The sequence below is a fragment of the Haemaphysalis longicornis genome, unplaced genomic scaffold (assembly GCF_048455015.1).
Source record: "Haemaphysalis longicornis isolate Haplotype H1 unplaced genomic scaffold, Haemaphysalis longicornis Haplotype H1 scaffold_3, whole genome shotgun sequence".
Classification (NCBI taxonomy): domain Eukaryota; kingdom Metazoa; phylum Arthropoda; class Arachnida; order Ixodida; family Ixodidae; genus Haemaphysalis; species Haemaphysalis longicornis.
In genome coordinates this window covers 172,595,145-172,615,433 of record NW_027526335.1, presented here as the reverse complement: position 1 = coordinate 172,615,433, position 20,289 = coordinate 172,595,145, and the positions used below count along the sequence as shown (strand labels likewise).

The 20,289-nt window shown below is 47.4% G+C and overlaps 7 non-coding genes across 7 annotated transcripts; all 7 read left to right on the top strand.

Annotated features, from left to right (window-relative positions):
- The first annotated feature begins 11,424 nt into the window (after positions 1 to 11,424).
- On the top strand, positions 11,425 to 11,497 carry Trnav-aac (transfer RNA valine (anticodon AAC)). The gene has a single exon. It is a non-coding gene; the product is annotated as a tRNA-Val (tRNA).
- A 5,433-nt stretch (positions 11,498 to 16,930) lies between these two features.
- Positions 16,931 to 17,003, top strand: Trnav-aac (transfer RNA valine (anticodon AAC)). The gene has a single exon. It is a non-coding gene; the product is annotated as a tRNA-Val (tRNA).
- Positions 17,004 to 17,528: 525 nt separating this feature from the next.
- Trnav-aac (transfer RNA valine (anticodon AAC)) lies at positions 17,529 to 17,601 on the top strand. The gene has a single exon. It is a non-coding gene; the product is annotated as a tRNA-Val (tRNA).
- Positions 17,602 to 18,126: 525 nt separating this feature from the next.
- On the top strand, positions 18,127 to 18,199 carry Trnav-aac (transfer RNA valine (anticodon AAC)). Its single transcript has one exon. It is a non-coding gene; the product is annotated as a tRNA-Val (tRNA).
- A 525-nt stretch (positions 18,200 to 18,724) lies between these two features.
- Trnav-aac (transfer RNA valine (anticodon AAC)) lies at positions 18,725 to 18,797 on the top strand. Its single transcript has one exon. It is a non-coding gene; the product is annotated as a tRNA-Val (tRNA).
- Positions 18,798 to 19,322: 525 nt separating this feature from the next.
- Positions 19,323 to 19,395, top strand: Trnav-aac (transfer RNA valine (anticodon AAC)). Its single transcript has one exon. It is a non-coding gene; the product is annotated as a tRNA-Val (tRNA).
- A 525-nt stretch (positions 19,396 to 19,920) lies between these two features.
- Positions 19,921 to 19,993, top strand: Trnav-aac (transfer RNA valine (anticodon AAC)). The gene has a single exon. It is a non-coding gene; the product is annotated as a tRNA-Val (tRNA).
- Positions 19,994 to 20,289: the final 296 nt, after the last annotated feature.

Sequence of the window (20,289 nt, the reverse complement as noted above, 5' to 3'; positions counted from 1 at the left end):
CTAAGTGCGTGCATAATATGCACTCGCGGAAAGATTATAACATGAAGCTCGTGCCTGTCGTAACCTTTACAACACTGTCATTATCTTTAAAAATTACGACAGAAACAAAGCTATGCACCTCCATTCAATAACGGAGGCCAACAAAGACTCACAGATACGTTTTTATAAGCAATTTCATCTTGACCGAAACACAGCACATACGACATAATAGTCATATGAGTTTGTCCTGCGAAACTCCAAGCTTTCTTGACACATATACACGACATAACAACACGAATAAAAAAAGATGCAAAGGAAACGGGATAAAAACACAACAAATTGTAACACTTGGCAGTGCAATACGTACTCGAACTCGTATCATGAGGGTTGTTTTCTTATACCCAGCGCGAGTGCATTGCATAAAAAATAAACATTACAACTTCGTAGTGACTGGTGAAGGATGCAAGAAGTGTAAAAATACGCCAAAAGAACAAACTATGTGTGCTAGTAGCAGGGCAGTTACCCTTCCTTTGTTTTTGAGTCAAACTATCTTCCAATTAGTACCACATACGCGTACCCTCGAACGCTTTGTTTCTTGTCACTACTGTTGCAACAACGCCACGGTTTTTCCTCAACGAACGGGACATGGGGGGGGGGGGGGGTCTAGAATAAAATAGGTGACCAGGCATTAAATAAGACGAAGTAAAAGTGAAGATCTGGGTTCAATGTCGATAGTTCGCGGTCTTAACATTTTCTTCGACAAAACTGGGCGGCCGAATGTGTACCACTGTTTCCCAACATGAGCTCGCAATTTTCTAAATGCTGTTGTAAACTAACAGGATTCATGAAATGATCGCTTTGGAAAAGACTGCAGACGAACATTTATTAATCAAGCTAAGGAAAGGGACTCAAAACGAAAAAAATTAGGACACTTGATGTTGGCGATTACAGGCTTAACAAACGACCTTGAATCGCATGCTTTGAGAATTAAACAACGGGTGTAGGGTATAATGCATGGGCAGTAAACGATCTCCGAAAACCACTTTAAACATTTTTAGGCTATTTCTACACCATTGTGATTCCTAATAGGCTCCCTTCGTGATATTGCAATGGAGTTTTTCAACTATTGTGATGGTTCAGTAGAGGACTTTGATGCTGTGTGAACTACGCACTGGGTGGAGCATACTTTTTGGCGTTCTCGCTAGCACAAAGTGGCCGTCTGTGCATATTTTCTGTTTTTCCATGCAAGGGACGCAGAGGCGGCGCCAATTTAGGCCATGTGCCTTCAATGGTACATCCTTTAGGGAGAGCAGGAATAATCAAAACGGTTGCGCTAGATATTTTTCATATGTGCAAGCAAGAAGACCGTGAACGGGACTACGGCAATCATACTTTCAATTTCCGTGCAAATACCGTATACACGCGTGTAAGGGCAGGTTCCACTAATGGTCACTTATTGCTAACATTATTGCGAAAAAGGCGGGGAGATATTCAAAAAGGCCTATGTAGAAGCCGTGTCCGATTTTCAAAGAAGAATAAAACTTCCATTTTGTTGAGTAAAACGTGCAAAGAGCTTGTTTTCTAGTGAGACTCGTTAAATTTCCAAAAAGCGCGTTAAACTTTTCCCACGCATCTGACTATCTGGTATATCTGGTTCGTGGGTGAATCATACCGGATCTCAGATGTCTTTGTGTCGCAGGTAGCAAAGAGGCCGATTAAAATACGTACTTTCGATTTATAAATGCTAGCACTATTGCTGATGCTAACAGTGATAAAAATCTGGAATATGGCTTCATGTAAGACCATCGGGAAAAGCCCCGAGGTAACCCGAATTATGTACTGTCTCTAGGACGGAAGATGACCTGGTCTGAGGAAGATTTCTAGACAATCTGGGGAGACGAGTATACGGAGGAGTGATAACGCTTCCTAATGCCTGTTACGCAGACAATTGAGTTTGTTTTGTTTTCTGCTAAATCGTGTGGGTGCTCTCAACAGTACAAAATAAGAGAAAGAACTGTGTGATACGCATTTTTTGCAGAGAATATAAAATGCGGAATTGACGAAGTAAGTATATGTAATATTTATAATAATGTAGATCATTGCAAAACATACCACTACAGCAAAACGAAAACAAACAATCTCCGAACTAAACAAGAAGTTGACGTTGGCTATCGGTAGCGAAGCTTATCAACCCTTGTTACTCGGCCACACAACCTACACAGATCTCACAGGTGTACCTAGGTCATTATCCTGATGTGATTGATTGAAAAACCGGAAAGAAGGATACCACAAAAGGTATTGTTTCGGTTGGCGTGTTTCTTCACTGCCACCATGGAAACGTAAGGTGGGTAAACCGAGGTCACATATGCATTAAATACATGCCAATAAAACGCTTGCCATGCACAACTTATACGTTGCCTTGTGGAACGTAGCCCCGCCCGTCCATGTCTTACTGCCTCCTCAAGTCATGGAATTCTATTTCATCCTCTCGCTCCAGTGGCTTCTGATCACGTAAGCAATACTAGCAAGCTCTGATGAGGAAATTAGTCCATGAAATAAAATACCTTCACAGCGCCTGAAAAATTATCCAGGTAGCTAAAAGACCCGGTTAGCCAAAAAAAAAAATTCTAAGTGGCGATCAACTAAATAGGCAGCTCTTGTCCTAGGCATCCGCATAATATATTCAAGTCGGCAATTTAGGAACACAAATATTAAGCACCCTACAGTTAGACAAACATAATATGTAGCGGATGCCACTAAGCGCAGCCAACAAATCAACAATATCGACATTATTATACTCACTTCTGTACGTGCAAAAAATAAGCACAGTCCCCCAACCGGAGCAACGTGAAGACAGTATGTACATAGTACAATACTGTTCAGTGTTGAAGACATTAGTGTGCGTAAAGCTTCGACTTTTTCAAAATATTTGAAAGTGCTGTGCGTTACCATCACGTTGAAAGACGACGTTTTGGTATAACTGCTCCACCAAAACTTTCTTGTTTGAATTAAATCTGGAATTCATTAGGCAAGCCTAAACACAAAGTTCCAAACAAATTATGTCCGCGAGCTTAGCTTTATGAGCGAGGTTTTTGTACAAGCCAAGAGAAATTTGTATAAATCTGCAACAAACTGTTTTTACTGTTCAAACTAGTATAGCTGCCGCGTGGCGCAGGTCATGCCGCCTCCGAATGTACCTAGCGCGCACGATATCAGCTTGCAAAGGCGTCAGGTTACGACCAATAAGCGCACTGCTCCGTTAAAAGCTTTCCACCCACAACGTAAGCGATTGAACGTGGCACATTACACATACAATCCACTCACCATGGTGTCAGGTACACTTTAGGCTAGCATATATGTGTTCGACGCCACCTAATTAACACAACTCCACAATGGGAGGTCGGTATATCCCTCATTACTAAAAAGCCATGCAACATAGCAATGCTTTCGAAAATGACACGCATATATAGTTAGGAGGAAATCCGAATACGCGTCTTAGTACAGCTGCCTTTGCAGAACATTCAAGGACCATTCAAGCGCGCGCGAACATAGCGCACACAGCCGCTATTAAACAAAGACGACGTTGTCGACGACGCAAGGCGAGCTGTTTCGGGTACCCCCCCCCCCCCAAAAAAAAAACAAAAAAAAAAAAACAAGGCAAGCTCACACTAACGAGTGCGGCGAAGCTGTACGCAACCCTCACGACCATCACGATGATGTAAGTCCATGGTTGCAGCCGATTTGCTTCTTCTTCGCTGCCGCAACGGCCCTTTGCTCCATCATTGTTGCCATAGGTGTTAGCTTCCTTCATTTTTTTGGAGGTGATAGTCTGCAGTAGAACGGAAAGTTGAGCTAGTTGGATCTGATTAATGTTTGAAGCGCTGCCTGTTTGAGGTGCTAGATGTGTTGTCCTCTTCTTGTGTTTCTTCTGACCGCGCTCCAAACACGAAGTGATAATCACTGGACATCACTTTGGAGGGGCATATACATATGCTATGACGTGTCGTTCCGTTCCGAGCAAATGTTGCGCCGATTACGGCGAACGCTGCAGTTTTTTTTCTTATATAAGGCAATCTCCCCAAATCGGTATGTTTAACTTGAGAAACGTGCGCCTGGGACTCTGGGCGCTCGCCGCGAGGCACGCACACAGGAGCGCTAGGCCTTTCTAGTTTTTTTTTACTCGGCGGTCGCCGCAATCTGGGCCAATTTCTCTAAGTTAGCATGCTTGGCATAGCGAAGACGCCGGGCAGTCGTCGCGAGGTACGTACACATGAGCGCTAAGCATTTTATTGGTTTTCTTCACTGTCCGGCGGTGACCGTGAGGCGCGCTTATGTGCGCGCGTTCGGCAGTTACTTGGTATCCCCCAGAGTGGGTACGACTTGCCATTCTTGTTATGGATCCAACCAAACAATCGTCAGTAACTGCGAAGACAAAAATTTCCGATTTGCTACAGAGCGTCTCTCTTAAATCAAATATTCTAGCAGTTAAAACACCTACATTTGCGGCACCTTGACGGGTAGAATACTAGTCAGGAAAACGCCTCCGGAGGCATGGGTTAGGGTACCATAAAGAGAGAAAAAAATTGCGCCCACCTCCCCGCGAGGAGAACCCTGTGTAGATGCGACGCATCGTGGGGTTCACTTGGTGTTTCCGTTTTATGGATTCTGAAATCGCGTGAAACGTGTCGGGAACGCGTATGATTATTATGTTTTATTATTGGTAAAATCGAGTGGTAAAACACTCGTATCGTAAGCGGGAGGTACCAGGTTCGAATCCTGGGCCGCCGGATACCCACCGGTTTCTTTAAAGGGTACAAGCGTCCCCGTACCGTAGCTCGTCTCGACGGTGGAAGAAACGCTTGGAGCTTGACCACAAGCAGCCATGGGAGGCCATATGGTAGGTCCCTCGAACCCCATCGGGCGGGGTCTGGGACCGCTGGGCACTCACCAGTTCTAAGGGTGCAAGCGCCCCCTGTCTCGGCGGGGGATGAAGGGATTGGACACGCACTACCACTGCGGCAGACGTGGTAGGTTCCTCTGGGGCCGCTGGACACCCACCAGTATAAAAATGGGGACAGGCGCCCCCCGTACGGGGGATCCAGTGTACTGGGAACCGTTACACGTCGGTTTGTACCATGGGGTACGAGAATGTGGTAGGTACTTCGGTACCGCTGGGCACCAACCAGTAAAAATTGGTACAAGCACCCCCTGCACAGGGGATCTCGTGCCGGGGATCTCGTGCACGGGGGATCGGTAGTAGCGACGGGCGGTGTGTACAAAGGGCAGGGACGTAATCAACGCGAGCTTATGACTCTTGCTTACTGGGAATTCGTCGTTCAAGGGGAACAATTGCAAGCCCCTATCCCAATCACGAAGGAAGTTCCACGGGTTAACCAGTCTTTTCAGACAGGGAAAAAAACACGCTGCCTCCTTCAGTGTAGCGCGCTTGCGGCCCCGGACATCTAAGGGCATCACACACCTGTTATTGCTCTGTTTCGTGCGGCTAGGAGCCGCTTGTCCCTCTAAGAAGGTTGTAAGGTGCTGGGAACCCCGCACCTATTTAATAGGCTAGAGTCTCGTTCGTTATCGGAATTAACCAGACAAATCGCTCCACCAACTAAGAACGGCTATGCACCACCATCCACCAAATCAAGAAAGAGCTCTCAATCTGTCCCTCCAGGTATTAATATTCTGTTTTATTTGCCAATCTTGGTCAATCTCTCTGAGTGGTATGCTTGGGGCTTCGCTGTCGCAACGACCTTTATACTCCATCATTGTTGCTGTAAGTGGGAGCTTCTTTTCTTTTATTGCAAGTGTTAATCATTGCCCCATCACGCGTTGTATCAGTAGCATCTTGACGTAGTTTGAATGAGTCAAGGATATAAGGCGCGTTCGTAGCATTTGATTCTGTCTCGGTTTTGTGGCGCAGTGGGGAGAGCACCATGTACCTCGCGTTCCGCCCGCAGGGTCGTGGGATCAAAACCGGGCGCCGCTAACTATTACTTTTTTTAAATTGTAGGGGCTAGGGGGGGAGTGGACGGACAACAACACCGTATGGAGGGACAAGGCGAGTGAATGAGATGCAGTCGAATCTAAAACGTTTGTGATGAGCGCGGCTTTGAGTAATCGCCAACGGTTCGATTTGAACGGCGCCAGGCACGGTTGAGCTGTGAGCACGCTGTGAGCACCTGTCACGGCGTAATGGCGCTGCAGCTGAGAGTAAGCGGAACACTCGGGAGTAACAAGAGCCATCGGCGGTAGTGCTTCCACATAAATTCATTTAGTGGTACCGTGTTCCACGTAAATGGTCAAGGCATAAAGCAAACAAGATTTTTGTTCCTCATATTTTGCTTGAAAACGCACGGTCGTTGCAAAATCCTGTTGGATTTCATATAAAATATGTGGGAATTGTTTTTAACGGGAGCTTTTGTGTAACCATGAGTGTACCAATGGCCCCATAACGGAGCTAGAGACAGCGTCGCACGCGGTGGCCAGCCTGAACGTTACTGCGACCGCCTTACAGCCTCACGGTGGCACAGATTGCGCTCCTGTTATCTCTCGGCGTTGAATACGAAATCGCGTTATCGCCGTCGTTCCAGCACTGGCGCATGATGTGAGAGGATACTCAGGCATTTTAATCCAACTCTTGTTTTTACTGGACTGAATGACTGCGTCACGTCTACCGTTTCCCCCGTTGGTTTCATGGAGAATGTTTTCGATCGCGTTGATCGCGGCTTTTTTCGGACTATGCCGTCGCATATGTTGCTGACGAGGATTGTACCACAATCATTCAATTCCACCACTTCCCCCTAAGTGCAACCTTTACTATAAAGCGTAGTTGACCTTCACTTTTTTTTATTTCATATTGGAACGTACTATCTCCCGTTGAAGTTAGCTTAGTGCCTAGAAGAAGTTTTTTTTTCATCCCAGTTTTCGCAGTTGTGGGAAATACACCTTCATACCGGGAGAAACAACTAAGTCAGGCTTTACATAGCCAGCCACAAGCGACAATAACTTCAGCACGTATACGGTCCCCTGCGTGGAGAGGGGGTTAGATTGGCGTTGCCAACACCATGGACGACTCCGCTGCTTTTGTCTCTTATTTATTCTGTGGTATCGAAAACACCCAGCGGTCTTTCACTGACCGTCACTGTATCCTGAATGTAGTGACGAATATATTTAAAAAGAGGTGCAACAGTTAAACATAGATGTAAATGTGCCTTTATTGTGAAGATTCTGCCACACCTTGTTTGGCGAACCTTGAGAGCTCGCTTAAATCCCGGGATTAAATTAATACTACGATTTAGAGAGGAGACCTTGCGGCCGACGTGCAGCTGGGGCTCGAGCACTTGCAAATATTCCAGCGTTAATGTGCAAGAAAAGATAACCACGAAGCGTTGAGTACACGAGACGACGATGCGGCCTTGCTGCCGTTGACCCGGAAGTGCTATAAAAGGAGACAAGTGGAGTTGTTTTCTGTAGGAAGTTTATCAAGAGCACTTGCCTGTGTCGTCTGCAACTCTGCGTGTTGCGTGAAATGTCTGTTATAAAGAACAGCCTCTATAGGGCTCACAGCATTGCAGCCGTAATACATTCACGACGAATTGCCTTAGCTTCGTTGAAGTGTTAAAAAACGATCTAGTTATCCCATTAGCGCCGAGCTCACACAGCGCTAATGAGTTTAATCCACGGGATTCACCGTAAGGTTCAGTCAACAAAATTTGACGAGATCCGAAATTTTCTAACAACCTTTGGAATTGCGCGCCACCAGAAACCTTCCGTAAACCAGAGGCCACGGCACAGGATGCTACAGGTAATCTTACAAGTACACCCATAACGCTTCGTCAAAAGGCTCCTTTATGCTTCTCCGTATCGTCGTCAACTCGATTACTTTTGATGCAACACTCTAGTTCATAAACAGGCGACGTTTGCCGAGCTCAGGAACAGCGCTCTGGTGCTTCTACCGCTGCAAAATGGAATCTAGCACGTTTCGGTGCGTAGTACCTGAGGACCGCATAATGTCGGCACGCGGCCGTGCTCATTGCATTTACAATCGCAACAAAAATCACACTGGCACCGGCAGGATTCGAGCCTGTGTCTGGTGTCAGTCGTCTTACCCACTGGGCTACGACCATGAGTTAGTACCCGAGAGTAAAACGGCTTACTCCCTCGCCTGTAACGGTTCGGAGTAGCTTAGAACCTCCCAATATCCCTCCACGTCCATACGTGCGCACACCGTCAACAAGCGAAAATCAAGCGAAATTAGATTTGAGCCGTGCGTTGCAGTTTCATTTTGGGAATAATCGAAGTCCTACTCACGGCCCCGATCGGATGACGGTCGGTGTGCAAGTCGGATGTTTGTCGGGGCGCAACTGGGATGTCATTTCGAGTCCCCATACTCCGCACCCTCGCCATCATCCAGTGAGTGGAGATGCTGCCATTTTTTTGTAATTGGTAAAGCCTACGTCGCTGTTTTGTCCTACTCGACAGTTCTCGTGTTTAGTTGATGGCAAGAACGCGGGTAATTTTGACCCACCCTCATAACGATGTTTTTGAAAGGGTACAGTGCAAATAATGCGGTTTATTCCGGTAGGAAACTCTCAGACAACATGGTGTAGGCTTAGTGGCTTGCAATTTTCAGCGCTCTTAACAATTTTTTACGGAATACCACTAGGCGGAAATCATCTCAGATGAGTGATACCGCAGGAGTGTTTAGGCATCCTCTGAAAAAATTCGGCACCACTCCGAGCGCAATATATTTTTCGTCTTTTGGTAGACCCGCCGTAACGTACTTCGCTGTGTCCAGCCGCATTTCGTAATTTATTCCTGCAAGCTGCATTTTTGCCTGTTCTTTGCAGCAGAAAAAACGCTGCCACTTTCCTTGCCAAGTTAGTATTGAGAGGCTTGTTCTATGACTAAAATTTCTCAACACACCAGGAATTGTTCACCACCCTTATCATCGTCATCATCATCATCATCTTGCCTACGCCCACAGAAGGGCAAAGGCCTCTCCCAAAAATGTCGGATTATCCCGACCCTGTGCTAACCGCGACCAATTTATCCAGGCCTTGACCTCATCTGCCCACCTAACTTTCTGCCGCCCTCTGCCACGCTTGCCTTGTGTAGGGATCCTCCCTGCTATCCTTAATGACCATCAGGACCGCGTAGGTTGATAAATGAATCGGGAATTGTTAAATTTTTAATTACGTAGCTCACCTTCTATGAACCGTTGTTACTTTCGCAACGCACAAACAGAACGGGGAACATGGAGTACGTACTTGGTTGATTTGGAAATGTCAACCATCTTGGACTAACCAGCACTAGGGATACTTCGAGCTATTTCCGCGATATTGTTGCCGTTAATGTTGTGGTGAAATGTTCAACAGACGAGAACTCTCTGGCGAACATTCAGGAATGCGCACAAAAAGTTTCCTCGCAATTTGCTCATCCCACATTTATACATTTTTGGTGCAAGTTTATTTAACTTTTCCCACCTAAGACTCAGCAGCTAGCACAATAGCCGTAAAACGAGTATTTAATAATCGAATAAGAGATAGGGCTAAGAATAATGTACGTTCAAAAGAAAGAGATAGCGCATTAGACAACACCAGGAGAAGAATAAGGAAACAATATTGCGCTAATGTTTTTGTGTATACCTATCCCCATCCCGTCTGACACGCCGTAGATTTCTTCAGAAGTTATTTACAAGCCAGAAAGAGTTGCATCTCCAATTTTGTAGGAATAAATCAAAGAAATGCTGTTTGACCAACATTACAGTCAGCTTCAGGAAGCCCACCGTTACATCAACGGGTAAAATGGAAGATTCTAGAGGTCGAAGTAACCGTTCAATAAAGCAGCCCGGGTGAGTTCCTCAGGCTGCACGATGTTGTTTAAATGTCGCGCACGCTTAGCACCTAGCCGAATTGAGGGGCTCGCAAGCACTGACCTGGAGTGTGCCCATCTGCCTACCCCCTTCGCTTACTCCTGCAGCAGGCGGATATCGAATCCTCTGCTAGTACTGCATTTTTTTTGACGATTTTCCATCTTGAGGACATCTGCGGTCATGTGTGCCACGGTGACCGGTAACGCTAGAACCGATACGTAGATTAGTGCGAATGTCTGCATTTCACAAATGCGGTTTCTGAGGCCACTGGTGCTGTGCTTGTACACCCGCCTAACACGCGCGAGGTCCCAGGTTGGATCCCTGGCAGACACACATTTTTTGCTTTTGCTTTTAGGGGATGCGGGACCGCATAAATAGGTTTAAAAAGGCTGTGATACCTCAAGTTTTAAGTCCCCAAGGCCTTGTTCATTCACCAGTTCCCTCTACCTCCTTACCGTATTCCACTTTCCTTTGAGGTGGCATGGGGGATTAATATAACCTACCTTAACATTGTGCAACGCCACAACATTTAGGTCTAAGAACCCCCTGTTCCCAGCCGTACTTCGTGCTTATGCTCCAAATGATCTATTAAAATATAGTACACTTATAGCTTTTAGCTCAAAAAGATACCGGGTGTTATTCACGGCACGGTCAAATAACCCCTTCCCCTTTCCTTAGTCCTTCGGATGTCCTGTATGCAGACCTGAAGGAGTAAGTGCTTTCCATCGAAGGCACGCAATACCGAGGACAAGTGTGGCAACATGTGCTACGGTGTCTGTTAACGCTAGAACCGGCACGGAACTAGGCCAGTGAGATTGTGCGTATTGCGCACAGGCGGTTTCTGGAGTCGCCGCAGCTGTGCTTGTGGTGTAGTGGTTGATGATGATGATGATGAAGTGGTTGTTGGGGAGGGGGGGGGAGGGGGGACAGAGGCCGGTAACTGTCTGGCGTAACGCCGACACCTCAACCGGCCGAGCAGTGGTTATCACATCCGCCTAACACGCGGAAGGTCCCAGGTTCGATCCCTGGCAGGCACAAATTTTTGCTTTTACTTTCAAGGGGTGTGGGACGGCTTAAATATATTAACTAGCCTGTGATACCTGAGGTGTTGGGCCCCCACGGCCGTGTTCATTTACGAGTTCCCTCAACCTTCTTACCCTACTCCACTTCACTGTTGAGGTGGCAGGGGCGAATTATATAACCTACCTGAAGATTTTGCAACGCCACAAAATTTAGGTCGAAGCACCCCCTTTACCCAGCCGTACCCTGTTCTTCAGCTACGAATGATCTATTGAAATATAACACACTCATATCTTTTAGCTCAAATAATATACCGGGTGTTATTCACAGCGCGGGCAAATAGCCCCTTCTCCTTTCCTTAGTCCTTCGGATGTCCAGTATTAAAACCTTAAGGATTAGACGCTTGCCAGTGAAGGCACACAATCCCGAGCACAACTGTGGCGACATGTGGCACGGCGATTGTCAACGATAGAACCGGTACGGAACTAGGTCAGTGAGATTGTGCGTATTCCGCAAAGGCGGTTTCTGGAGTCGCCGCAGCTGTGCTTGTGGTGTAGTGGTTATCACATCCGCCTAACACGCGGAAGGTCCCAGGTTGGATCCCTGGCAGGCACAAATTTTTGCTTTTGCTTTCAAGGGATGTGGGGCGGCTTAAATATATTAACTAGCCTGTGATACTTGAGGTGTTGGGCCCCCACGGCCGTGTTCATTTACGAGTTCCCTCTACCTTCTTACCCTACTCCGCTTCACTGTTGAGGTGGCAGGGGCGAATTAGATAACCTACCTTAACATTTTGCAGAGCCGCAAAATTTAGGTCGAAGCACCCCCTTTTCCCAGCCGTACTCTGTTCTTCAGCTCCGAATGATCTATTGAAATATAGCACACTCATAGCTTTTAGCTCAAATAAGATACCGGGTTTTATTCACGGCGCGGGAAAATAGCCCCTTCCCCTTTCCTTAGTCCTTCGGATGTCCTGTATGGAAACCTGAAGGAGTAAGTGCTTTCCATCGAAGGCACGCAATACCGAGGACAAGTGTGGCAACATGTGCTACGGTGTCTGTTAACGCTAGAACCGGTACGCAACTAGGTCAGTGAGATTATGCGTATTCCGCAAAGGCGGTTTCTGGAGTCGCAGCAGGTGTACTTGTGGTGTAGGGGATTCCACTTCCGGCCACCGCAGTGAGCGAACGTGCGATCATGTGCTCCCTGAGAGCGGATTCAGCACTCCGGCAGGGCTGCGGAAACAGGAATGCTGCCACGGACGACCACGAATACCAAGTCTCGCTGCCAAGTCTACCATCAGGGCGTTCGGTGAATAACACTGTTTTTTTTTGCACGTTGACCTCAGGGCTCGACCATATCGAGTGGAAGATTTCCGGGACACATTGGCTCATCTGAATCTGCTCTCAGACGTGCTCGCGCTGGGGGCGTATCAGATGAATCACGTTCGGGCGATAATGTTTAACAGGGCAAACGCAACATCCAGGCCACTGACGTGAGTGTGAAAGGGCACCGCTGCGTTGTTATCGACCCCAGCAACCAGGACATTCGGCTGAAACTTCACTGGTTGTTGTATAACGTGCCGGACGACGACGTGCGCGCTGCCCTTGCCGCCTACGGCAAGGTCGTCAGCGTGACGAGGGAGCGCTGGTGGGTTCACGGCGTCGTCAACAAAGGATCGACGACTCGCTGGGTGATGGTCCAGCTCAAACTAGGGGTCCAGATTGACGACCTACCGCATCAGCTTCGAGTCGCCGGCGACAACCCTCTGCTTGTGGTGCCCGGACGGGCAGCCATGTGCCTGCGGTGTCACTGCTCTGGACACGTGAGGCGTGAGTGCCGCGTACCTCGCTGCTGCATTTGTCGTCGTTTCGGCCACGACGAGACCAGCTGCGTGAAGACGTACGCGAAGGTGGCAGGGCCGTTGACGAAAGAGGGTGACTCGGAGCTCGTCATGGACGAAGCGGAGGCGGAAGCCGCTGCGGGAGGTGGGGCGGGAACACCAGCCCCCAAACCACCGCTTTCCCAGGACAACCCCGTAACGCCGACTGCAACGAAGGTACCGCCCGTGCAAGAGGCTCCTGTTGAGGGCGCCGCGGAAGCTGAAGAAATTGAAGACAACCGGATGCAAGAAGAAGAGGGTACGGCGAAAAAGAACGAGCCCGGTGAGACAGACGACGATGAAAAGGACGCGTCAGGAGCAGCGGCTAAGAAACAGCGCAAGGAGAACCGCAGTCACGACGTCAAGCCTTTAGCCATTGTTGCTGCGGCAACGGCAAGTGAGCCGCCCGTCAGACGATCGTCCTTCAAGCCCAAACCCAACGTGACAACGGACCGAAAGGCGGCGGCAACGCCCCCTTCGTAGAGGCAGAATTGACGTGTGTTGTGTGCTTAGTCGCTGGACCGAACCTTGAACCTCCTCGACGGCGTAGGTGTTGTTGGTGAAGCGCCTGAACACGACCTCCAACGGTACGGTGAGCTCACCCATGTTGCAGATATATGGAGCAGGGCAGCACAATAACCGGTTTAAAATTGTCTTGTTTTTCGGAATGGACGATAAATGTAACGATGCAGCTCTGTGTGTGGCTACGCTAAATGTTCGTGGATTATCGGCCAGGCGCAAGCAGTACCAGCTCAGCCGATTGTTTCTCGAGGACGGGTTAGACGTTGTCGTTGTCCAGGAGACAAAGGTCGAGAGCCAAGACGGCACTGATAGGATGGTCCAGCCGTTTACAGGCCGATACTACGTGTGTGTGAGTCACGCTACGGGTACGTCTGGGGGCGGCGCTGTTTTTCTTAGATACAGCATCGGTATTGTAGTAGAGAAGGTAATAGTACGTGATGTGGGTCGGTATGTCGTCGTTGATTTTTCGTACAATGGATTCCTTTGGAGGGTTATTTGAGTTTATGCTCCTAACCTGGAAAGCAAGCGGAGTGTTTTTTTTTCAGTAGATAGAATCTTTTTTGCAGTGTTACAGACGCGTACTATTGCTAGGCGATTTTAACTGCGTCTGCTATATGGAAGATCGCTCTACAAACGCCGCTGTGTGCGATAAGAGTGCAAAGTTATTATGTGCACTGACGAGTACCCATTGTTTAGAAGATGTACGACTGGCGTGTAGAAGCGGAAGCACCCCCCGGTACACGCATTTTCAAAGCGAGTGCCATGCCCGACTTGATCGCGCGTATGTTTCATGAGAAGTAGTCCCTCTGCTCAGCGGATATGATGTAGGACACGTGTCATTTAGTGACCATAGCTTAGTGGTGTTCACGGTTGGGGCAAGCAAAAAACGTCAAAATTCAACTGGGAACTGTGGAAGTTCAATACAAAGCTACTCCAGGATGAGAAATTCGTAGAGCGTGTGGAAAGAGAAGTCGAGAAGTTATTCTCACCTCAACCGACCTCTTTCAACGAGAAGTGGGAAGAATTGAAAAACAGCATAAAGCTTATGGCAATAGAAAGAGCGAGCACGCTGCGCTACAATGAAAGGAAAAAAGAAAATGAACTAAAAGCACAACTTGTCTACTTCAAAGAGATAGAAAGCTCTCAACCTGGTACTTTCCTAAACGAAATAAAAGGCGTGACAAACGAACTGGAGGCCATTGACTCGGAAAGATATCGCGCGGCAATGATTCGTGCTCGAAGCGAGAAATTGTGGGCGGGAGAAGCACCTAACAAAAGGGCGCTAAGTGAAGAAAAAAAGATATACAGCAAAAATTGAGATTAAACGCATACAGTATAAGAACCAAATAACAGAGGACAAAGAAAAAATTGAAGCAGCATTTGTTGAGCACTATAGTGAACTGTTAGGAAAGAAAAGGCGAACCGAAGCAGGGTTCATGAATGATTTTCCAATGCGCATGCCCAAGTTAGACGACGAGGTTAAACAGTGCTTGGAGCAGGCCATCAGTTTGGAAGAGATAAACGACGCCATTGACGCACTCTCCGCTGGAAAATCGGCTGGACCGGACGGTTTGGGGGCGGGATTTTACAAGGCCTTTATGCGCGTCGTTGCTCCAATATTGCATGCCGTTATTGGCGAGTTGTATTCAGTAAAGCGCGTGCCTCGATCATTCACTACAGCTAATTTGGTATTAATCCCTGAAACGGACGATCCGGAAAAATTGACATCGGTGGAATCTTACCGCCCTATAAGCCTTACGAACGTTGATTATAAAATCTACGTGAAGGTACTCGCAAAAAGAATGCAAACCGTGATAACACAAGTAGTCGGGCCTCATCAGACATGCGGTATCAAGGGACGCAAAATTGCGACAAATGTGCATGTTGCGCGGAGTGTGCTAGAATGTTGACGCTCTTGAGAGTCGCGTAGCTATGATGCAGATCGATTTAGCGAAAGCATTCGACCGGGTTTCGCACGAATTATTATTGGATGTCTTGGACCATGTGAATGTTGGAAACGTTATTTTGGAGGGGGTTAAAATGGTGTATAGCGAATGCACAACGCGCATTGTTATAAACAGCTCTCTAACTGGAAGCATACCTGTTAGATCGTCTGTAAGGCAAGGTTGTCCATTAAGCCCATTATTGTTTGCAATGTATCTGGAACCTTTCTGTTTGAGTGTCCTAAATGATGACAGTATCAGGGGCTTTAATGTACACACCACAGAGGTCAAAATTCTTGCATATGCAGACGACATAGCGGTGTTTTGTACAGACAGCGAAAGTGTATTGCAGGTTGAAAAAACCGCCAGTCATTGCTGCACACAGACTGGGAGTGAAATAAACTGGGGGAATAGCGCTGGGTTCTGGCATGGAAGCTGGCCGAACCCTCCCGAGTATTATGCAAACAAGCAATGGACATCGCTGCCGGGCACATACCTGGGTGTTCCGCTGGGTTGTTATCAAGAAAGCGCAGAGCATTGGGCTAAGGAAACGAAAAAAATGAAGGAGAAGGTGCAGGCATGGCAGGGTCGAGATTTTTCTATGTTTTCGCGTGAAATTGTGAGCAATGTGTTTTTAGTAGCCAAAGTCTGGTATGTATTGCAAGTGCTCTTTATGTCTCGCGTCAGTGTCCAAAAGATACACAGAGTGTTCGCAATGTTCATCTGGGGATCGAGCTGGGAGCGAACCAGCCGAACCCACTTGTTCCGATCCGTGCGTTGTGGAGGGCTTGGCCTTGCCCACCTCTTCGTTCGGCAACTTGTTTCACGCTTTATTTTCTTACGAGACCAGAGTGATCCTTTCTTGAGTACTGTAATTATTGTGCGACTTCAAAGGCACCTACCGGAATTTATTGTGTCGTCTACGCAGTGCATGGGAAGGTCTGTGAGCGGGTATTTGCGTGAAGATATCTAGTCCTTTCGGTTTTTAAGTGTTCGGTTCTCCAGAGAGTACCTAAGTACAGTTATGAGGAAAAGGCTGTACGGCGATTTAGTGGAAACAATGATGCCTGTTCCGCTTTATCGGGCAAATTACATTGGCACAGCGGGTCAAGACGTGCTGAGGAGAGTGAGAAAAATGCCAGTAAAACGTTCTTGCCAGTCAAGTCGTTCTTTTTTAAGCTACACACGAACACACTAGCAGTAAAAACGTTTCTGCATGAAAAAGGTCTGTTTGTACCGTGGGACACTGATTGTCGTCTTTCTAAAACACCAGAAACTGTAGAACATGTGTTTATTAATTGTTGGGACGCTGTGTTTAACTGGGATGTGCTTAAAAGAACCCTCAAAAAAGAACTCTCCATCAGCCCACACGGTATTCGCTACTTGCCCGTTGTAAATGATGGAGGAATACCGTACGATATGATAATGCTTTTGAGCCGGCACGCATTGGGGAAAACTAGAAAATCTGTAGACAATGTAGATACCCATACCCGCCCGGAAAGGGAAAATTTCATTGAAAGTGTGTGCTACATACGCGATGTGTATCAAGCCCAGCATGACCCGCCGGAGTGAACAAGCATGCTTGATATTCTGGCATGTTTAAAGAAATTCTAGACACAGTAGATAACAAACGAGTTGGTGAGGTGTCTTGTGTGTTTGTGTGTGTGTTTTGTTCTGTATAGTTAACAAGCAATAAAAAAAGTGCTTGTGGTGTAGTGGTTATCACATGCGCCTAACACGCGGAAGGTCCCAGGTTCGATCCCTGTCAGGCACAAATTTTTGCTTTTACTTTCAAGGGGTGTGGGACGTCTTAAATATAATAACTAGCCTGTGATACCTGAGGTGTTGGGCCCCCACGGCCGTGTTCATTTACGAGTTCCCTCTACCTTCTTACCCTACTCCACTTCACTGTTGAGGTGGCAGGGGCGAATTATATAACCTACCTTAACATTTTGCAACGCCACAAAATTTAGGTCGAAGCACCCCCTTTACCCAGCCGTACCCTGTTCTTCAGCTCAGAATTATCTATTGAAATATAACACACTCATAGCTTTTAGCTCAAATAACATACCGGGTGTTATTCACGGCGCGGTCAAATAGCCCCTTCCCCTTTCCTTAGTCCTTAGGATGTACAGTATTAAAACCTTAAGGATTGGAGGCTTGCCGGCGAAGGCACACAATCCCGAGCAGAACTGTGGCGACATGTTGCACGGGGACTGTCAACGATAGAACCAGTACGGAACTAGGTCATTGAGATTGTGCGTATTCCGCAAAGGCAGTTTCTGGAGTCGCCGCAGCTGTGCTTGTGGTGTAGTGGTTATCACATCCGCCTAACACGCGGAAGGTCCCAGGTTCGATCCCTGGCAGGCACAAATTTTTGCTTTTACTTTAAAGGGGTGTGGGACGGCTTAAATATATTAACTAGCCTGTGATACCTGAGGTGTTGGGCCCCCACAGCCGTGTTCATTTACGAGTTCCCTCAACCTTTTTACCCTACTCCACTTTACTGTTGAGGTGGCAGGGGCGAATTATATAACCTACCTGAAGATTTTGCAACGCCACAAAATTTAGGTCGAAGCACCCCCTTTACCCAGCCGTACCCTGTTCTTCAGCTACGAATGATCTATTGAAATATAACACACTCATATCTTTTAGCTCAAATAATATACCGGGTGTTATTCACGGCGCTAGCAAATATTCCCTTCCCCTTTCCTTAGTCCTTAGGATGTCCAGTATTAAAACCTTAAGGATTGGAGGCTTGCCGGCGAAGGCACACAATCCCGAGCAGAACTGTGGCGACATGCTGCACGGGGACTGTCAACGATAGAACCAGTACGAAACTAGGTCATTGAGATTGTGCGTATTCCGCAAAGGCAGTTTCTGGAGTCGCCGCAGCTGTGCTTGTGGTGTAGTGGTTATCACATCCGCCTAACACGCGGAAGGTCCCAGGTTCGATCCCTGGCAGGCACAAATTTTTGCTTTTACTTTCAAGGGGTGTGGGACGGCTTTAATATATTAACTAGCCTGTGATACCTGAGGTGTTGGGCCCCCACAGCCGTGTTCATTTACGAGTTCCCTCAACCTTTTTACCCTACTCCACTTTACTGTTGAGGTGGCAGGGGCGAATTATATAACCTACCTGAAGATTTTGCAACGCCACAAAATTTAGGTCGAAGCACCCCCTTTACCCAGCCGTACCCTGTTCTTCAGCTACGAATGATCTATTGAAATATAACACACTCATATCTTTTAGCTCAAATAATATACCGGGTGTTATTCACGGCGCTAGCAAATATTCCCTTCCCCTTTCCTTAGTCCTTAGGATGTCCAGTATTAAAACCTTAAGGATTGGAGGCTTGCCGGCGAAGGCACACAATCCCGAGCAGAACTGTGGCGACATGTTGCACGGGGACTGTCAACGATAGAACCAGTACGGAACTAGGTCATTGAGATTGTGCGTATTCCGCAAAGGCAGTTTCTGGAGTCGCCGCAGCTGTGCTTGTGGTGTAGTGGTTATCACATCCGCCTAACACGCGGAAGGTCCCAGGTTCGATCCCTGGCAGGCACAAATTTTTGCTTTTACTTTCAAGGGGTGTGGGACGGCTTAAATTTATTAACTAGCCTGTGATACCTGAGGTGTTGGGCCCCCACAGCCGTGTTCATTTACGAGTTCCCTCAACCTTTTTACCCTACTCCACTTTACTGTTGAGGTGGCAGGGGCGAATTATATAACCTACCTGAAGATTTTGCAACGCCACAAAATTTAGGTCGAAGCACCCCCTTTACCCAGCCGTACCCTGTTCTTCAGCTACGAATGATCTATTGAAATATAACACACTCATATCTTTTAGCTCAAATAATATACCGGGTGTTATTCACGGCGCTAGCAAATATTCCCTTCCCCTTTCCTTAGTCCTTAGGATGTCCAGTATTAAAACCTTAAGGATTGGAGGCTTGCCGGCGAAGGCACACAATCCCGAGCAGAACTGTGGCGACATGTTGCACGGGGACTGTCAACGATAGAACCAGTACGGAACTAGGTCATTGAGATTGTGCGTATTCCGCAAAGGCAGTTTCTGGAGTCGCCGCAGCTGTGCTTGTGGTGTAGTGGTTATCACATCCGCCTAACACGCGGAAGGTCCCAGGTTCGATCCCTGGCAGGCACAAATTTTTGCTTTTACTTTCAAGGGGTGTGGGACGGCTTAAATATATTAACTAGCCTGTGATACCTGAGGTGTTGGGCCCCCACAGCCGTGTTCATTTACGAGTTCCCTCAACCTTTTTACCCTACTCCACTTTACTGTTGAGGTGGCAGGGGCGAATTATATATCCTACCTGAAGATTTTGCAACGCCACAAAATTTAGGTCGAAGCACCCCCTTTACCCAGCCGTACCCTGTTCTTCAGCTACGAATGATCTATTGAAATATAACACACTCATATCTGTTAGCTCAAATAAGATACCGGGTGTTATGCACGGCGCTAGCAAATACTCCCTTCCCCTTTCATTAGTCCTTAGGATGTCCAGTATTAAAACCTTAAGGATTGGAGGCTTGCCGGCGAAGGCACACAATCCCGAGCAGAACTGTGGCGACATGTTGCACGGGGACTGTCAACGATAGAACCAGTACGGAACTAGGTCATTGAGATTGTGTGTATTCCGCAAAGGCAGTTTCTGGAGTCGCCGCAGCTGTGCTTGTGGTGTAGTGGTTATCACATCCGCCTAACACGCGGAAGGTCCCAGGTTCGATCCCTGGCAGGCACAAATTTTTGCTTTTACTTTCAAGGGGTGTGGGACGGCTTAAATATATTAACTAGCCTGTGATACCTGAGGTGTTGGGCCCCCACGGCCGTGTTCATTTACGAGTTCCCTCTACCTTCTTACCCTACTCCGCTTCACTGTTGAGGTGGCAGGGGCGAATCATATAACCTACCTGAAGATTTTGCAACGCTACAAAATGTAGGTCGAAGCACCCCCTTTTCCCAGCCGTACCCTGTTCTTCAGCTCCGAATGATCTATTGAAATATAACACACTCATAGCTTTTAGCTCAAATAACATA